Here is a 6000-nt window from a genome sequence, read left to right as displayed (position 1 = left end):
AATTCGCCTGTGAAGCCATCTGGTCCTGGGCTTTAGTTTGTTGGAAGATTTTTAATCACAGTCTCAATTTCACTGCTTGTGATTGGTCTGTTTACATTTTCTATTTCTTCCTAGTTCAATCTCAGAAGGTTGTGCTTTTCTAAGAATTTGTCCATTTCTTCCAGGTTGTCCATTTTATTGGCATAGAGTTGCTTGTAGTAATCTTTCATGATCCTTTGTATTTCTGCAGCATCCGTTGTTACTTCTCCTTTTTCATTCCTAATTCTATTGCTTTGAGTCTTCTCCCTTTTTTTCTTTTCTTTTTTTTTTTTTTTTTTTTTCGGTACGCAAGCCTCTCACCGTTGTGGCCTCTCCCATTGCAGAGCACAGGCTCCGCATGCGCAGGCCCAGTGGCCATGGCTCACGGGCCCAGCCACTCCGCGGCACGTGGGATCCTCCCAGACCTGGGCACAAACCCACGTCCCCTGCATCGGCAGGTGGACTCTCGACCACTGCGCCACCAGGGAAGCCCTCTCTTTTTTTCTTGATGAGTCTGGCTAATGGTTTATCAATTTTGTTTATCTTCTCAAAGAACCAGCTTTTAGTTTTATTGATCTTTGCTATTGTTTCCTACATTTCTTTTTCATTTATTTGTGATCTGATCTTTATGATTTCTTTCCTTCTGCTAATTTTGGTGTTTCTTTATTCTTCTTTCTCTAATTGCTTTAGGTGTAAGGTTAGGTTGTTTAATTGAGATGTTTCTTGTTTCTTGAGATAAGATTTTATTGCTATAAACTTCCCTCTTAGAACTGCTTTTGCTGGATCCCATAGGTTTGGGGTCGTCGTGTTTTCATTGTCATTTGTTTCTAGGTATTTTTTTATTTCACCTTTGATTTCTTGGTTATTAAGTAGTGTATTGTTTAGCCTCCATGTCTTTGTATTTTTTTTTACAGATTTTTTCCTGTAATTGATATCTAGTCCCATAGCATTGTGGTAAGAAAAGATACTTGATACTATTTCAATTTTCTTAAATTTACCAATGCTTAGTTTGTGACCCAAGGTATGATCTATCCTGGAGAATGTTCCATTAGCACTTGAGAAGAAAGTGTATTCTGTTGTTTTCGGCTGGAATGTCCTATAAATATCAATTAAGTCCATCGTGTTTAAAGTATCATTTAAAGCTTGTGTTTCCTTATTTATTTGCATTTTGGATGATCTGTCCATTGATAAAAGTGGGGTGTTAAAGTCCCCTACTATGATTGTGTTACTGTCAATTTCCCCTTTTATGGCTGTTAGCATTTGCCTTATGTATTGAGGTGCTCTCATGTTGGGTGCATAAATATTTACAATTGTTATATCTTCTTCTTGGATTGATCCCTTGATCATTATGTAATGTCCTTCTTTGTCTCTTGTAATAGTCTTTATTTTAAAGTCTGTTTTGTCTTATATGAGAATTGCTATTCCAGCTTTCTTTTCATTTCCATTTGCATGGAATATCTTTTTCCATCCCTTCACTTTCAGTCTGTATATGTCCTTAAGTCTGAAGTGGGTCTCTTGTAAAGAGCATATTTATGGGTCTTGTTTTTGTATCCATTCAGCCATTCTGTGTCTTTTGGTTGGAGCATTTAATCCATTTACGTTTAAGGTAATTATCGATATGTATGTTCCTATTACCATTTTCTTAATTGTTTTGTGTTTGTTATTGTAGATCTTTTCCTTTCTTGTGTTTCCTGCCTAGAGAAGTTCCTTTAGCATTTGTTGTAAAGCTGGTTTGGTGGTGCTGAATTCTCTTAGCTTTTGCTTGTCTGTGAAAGTTTTAATTTCTCCATTGAATCTGAATGAGATCCTTGCTGGGTAGAGTAATCTTGCTTGTAGGACTTTCTCTTTCATTACTTTAAACATGTCTTCCCACTCCCTTCTCGCTTCCATAGTTTCTGCTGAAAGATAAGCTGTTAACCTTATGGGGATTCCCTTGTATGTTATTTGTTGTTTTTTCCCTTGCTGCTTTTAATATTTTTTCTTTGTATTTAATTTTTGATAGTTTGATTTATATTTGTCTTGGCATGTTTTTCCTTGGATTTAGCCTGTATGGGACTCTCTGGGCTTCCTGGACTTGATTGACTATTTCCTTTGCCATATTAGGGAAGTTGTCAACTATAATCTCTTCAAATATTTTCTCACTCCCTTTCTTTTTCTCTTCTTCTTCTGGGGCCCTATAATTCAAATGTTTGTGTGTTTAATGTTGTCCCAGAGGTCTCTGAGACCATCTTCAATTCTTTTCATTCGTTTTTCTTTATTCTGCTCTGCAATAGTTATTTCCACCCTTTTAACTTCCAGGTCACTATCCGTTCTTCTGCCTCAGTTATTTTGCTATTGATTCCTTCTGGAGAATTTTTAGTTTCATTGATTTTGTCGCTCATCATTGTTTGTTTACCATTTAGTTCTTTTAGGTCCTTGTTAAATGTTTCTTATATTTTCTCCATGCTATTTCCAAGATTTTGGCTCATCTTTACTATCATTACATTGATTTTTATTTTCAGGTCGGCTGCATATTTCCTCTTCATTTGTTTGGTCTGCTGTGTTTTTACCTTGCTCCTTCATCTGCTGTGTGCTTCTCTGTCTTCTCATTTTGCTTAACTTACTGTGCATGGGGTCTCTTTCTCACAGGCTGCAAGTTTGTAGTTTCCATTGTTTTTGGAGTCTGCCCCCAGTGGCTAAGTTTGGTTCAGTGGTTTTTGTAGGCTTCCTGGTGGAGCAGACTACTGCTTGTGTTCTGTTGGATGAGGCTGGATCTTGTCTTTCTGGTGGGCAAGACTGCATCCAGTGGTGTGTTTTCTGGTGTCTGTGACCTTATTATGATTTTAGGCAGCCTCTCTGCTAATAGGTGGGGTTGTGTTCCTGTCTTGCTAGTTGTTTGGCATAGGGTGTCCAGCACTGTAGTTTGATGGTTATTGAGTGGAGCTGAGTCTTAGCATTGAGATGGAGATCTCTGGGAGAGCTTTAGCCATTTGATATTACATGGAGCCGGGAGATCTCTGGTGGACCAATGTCCTGACCTCATCTGTCCCACCTCACAGGCACAGGCCTGACACTCACCTGGAGCACCAAGACTCTGTAGCCACACAGTTCAGAAGAAAAGGGAGAATAAATAAATACATACATACATACATACAAATAATTAATAGAAATAAAAATTTAAAATATAATTTAAAAAAAGAAAAAAAGGAAAGAAAGAAGAGTAACCAATCCAAAAATCAAATCCACCAACAATAACAAGCAGTTAAAACTATACTAAAACAAAATGAAAAACAAAAACAATAAACAAACAAACAAAAAACGGATAGACAGAACCCTAGGACAAATGGTAAAAGCAAAGCTATACAGACAATATCACACAAAGAAGCATAACCATACATACTCATAAAAAGAGAAAAAGGAAAAAATATATATATATTAAAAAAATGAGGAAGAGAGCAACCAAATCAATAAACAAATCTACCAATGATAATATACTCTAAATACTAAACTAAGACAAACATAACACCAGAAACAAATTAGAGGCTGAAAGCAAACCCCAAGTCTACCTTTGCTCCCAAAGTCCACCACCTCAATTTTGGGATTATTCATTGTCTATTCAGGTATTCCAGAGATGCAGGGTACATCAAGTTGATTGTGAAGATTTAATCTGCTGCTCCTGATGCTGCTGGCAGAAATTTCCCTTTCTCTTCTTTGTTCACACAGCTCCTGGGGTTCAGCTGGATTTGGCCCTGCCCCAACGTGCAGGTTGCTTGAGGGCATCTGTTCCCACTCAGAGAGGATGTGGTTAAAGTAGCAGCTGATTAAGGGGCTCTGGCTCACTCAGGCTGGGGGTAGGGAGGGTTGCAGAATACAGGGTGAACATGCAAAGGCAGAGGCTGGTGTGATGTTACAACAGCCTGAGGTGTGCCATGTTTTCTCCTGGGGAAGTTGTCCTTGGATCACAGGACCCTGGCAGTGGTGGTCTGCACAGGTTCCCAGGAGGAGAGGTGTGGATAGTGTCCTGTGCTTGCAGACAGGCTTCTTCGTGGCTGCACAGCAGCCTTAGCATCTCATCCCTGTCTCTGGAGCTCGTTTCAGTGGTGCTCTGAATCCCCTCTCCTCGTACATCCTGAAACAATGGTATCTTGCCTCTTAGGCAGTTCCAGACTTTTTCGCAACTCCCTCCTGGCTAGCTGTCATGCACTAGCCCCCTTCAGGCTGTGTTCACGCAGCCAACCCCAGTCCTCTCCCTGGGATCTGACCTCCGAAGCCAGAGCCTCAGCTCTCAGCCCCCACCCATCCTGGCAGGTGAGCAGACAAGCCTCTCAGGCTCGTGAGTGTTGGTCAGCACTGATTCTCTGTGTGGGAATCTCTCCACTTTGCCCTCTGCACCCCTGTTGCTGTGCTCTCCTCCATTTCTCTGAAGCTTCCCCCACCGTGACCTCCTGTCTCCACCAGTGAAGGGGCTTCCTAGTGTGCAGAAACTTTTCCTCCTTCACAGCTCCCTCCCAGAGGTGCGGTTCCCATCCCTATTCTTTTGTCTCTGTTTTTTCTTTTTTCTTTTGCCCTACCCAGGTACGTGGGGAGTTTCTTGCCTTTTGGGAAGTCTGAGATCTTCTGCCAGCGTTCAGTAGGCGTTTCGTAGGAGTTGTTCCACATGTAGATGTATTTCTGATGTATTTGTGTGGAGGAAGGTGATCTCCACGTCTTACACCTCTGCCGTTTTGAAGGTCTCCCCCCTGGTCGTTCTATTTTTATTTTTTTGAGAAACCTCAATACTGTTCTCCATAGTGGCTATACCAATTTACATTTCCACCTGCAGTGTAAAAAGGTTCCATTTTCTCCACATCCTTGTCAGCATTTGTTATTTGTAGGCTTTTTGATAAGTCATTCTGACTGATGTAAGGTGATACCTCGCTGTTTTGATTTTCATTTCTCTAATAATTAGCAATGTTGAGCATATTTTCTTGTGCCTGTTAGCTATCTGTATGTCTTCTTTGTAGAACTGTCTACTTACGTCTTCTGTGCATTTTTTGATAGGGATATTTGTTTTTTCAATGTTCAGTGGTATTAACTGATTGTTCAGTTTGGATATTAACCCCTTGTTTGTCATATAATTTGCAAATACTTTCTCCTATTCAGTAGGTTGTCTTTTCATTTTGTTGATGGTTTCATTTGCTGTGAAAAAACTTTTAAGTTTAATTAGGTCCCATTCATTTATTTTTGTTTTTATTTCTTTTGCCTTAGGAACAGATCCAAAAATATATTGTTGCAATTTATGTCAAAGTGTGTTCCACCTATGTTCTCTTCTAGGAGTTTTATGGTTTCAGGTCTTACATTTAGGCCTTTAATCCATTTTGATTTTATTTTTGTATATGTTGTGAGGAAATTTTCAAAACTCACTGTTTCACATGTAGCTGTCCTGTTTTCCCAGTACTGCTTATTGAAGAGACTCTCTTTTCTCCATTGTATATTCTCACTTCCTTTGTCATAGGTTAATTGGCCATAGGTACATGAGGTTATTTCTGGGATTTCTATTCTGTTCTATTGATCTATGTGTCTGTTTTTGCACCAGTACCATACTGTTTTGATTACTGTAGCTTTGTAGTATAGAAGGAAGTCAGGGAGGGTGATACGTCCATCTTTGTTCTTTTTTTTCTCAAGATTGTTTTGGCAATTTGGGTTTTTTGTATGTGTTGCCATATACATTTTAGGAGTATTTGTTTCAGTTCTCTGAAAAAATGTGTATTTTGATAGAGATTGAATTAAATCTGTAGTTTTTTGGGGGTAGTATGGCCTTTTAAACAATATTAATTCTTCCAATTCAAGAGCACAAGATATCTTTTCAATTTCTTTGAATCATCTTCAGTTTCCTTCATTAATGTTTTATAGTTTTTAAGGTATAAGTCTTTCACCTCCTTGGTTGAGTTTATTCCTGGGTATTTTATTTTTGATGAGATTTTAAACAGGATTGTTTTTTTACTTTCTATTTCTGATTGTTCA

This window comes from Mesoplodon densirostris, chromosome 1 (assembly GCF_025265405.1).
Source record: "Mesoplodon densirostris isolate mMesDen1 chromosome 1, mMesDen1 primary haplotype, whole genome shotgun sequence".
Lineage (NCBI taxonomy): Eukaryota > Metazoa > Chordata > Mammalia > Artiodactyla > Ziphiidae > Mesoplodon > Mesoplodon densirostris.
The sequence above is the reverse complement of the archived record's forward strand: the minus strand, read 5'-3'. Positions refer to the sequence as shown.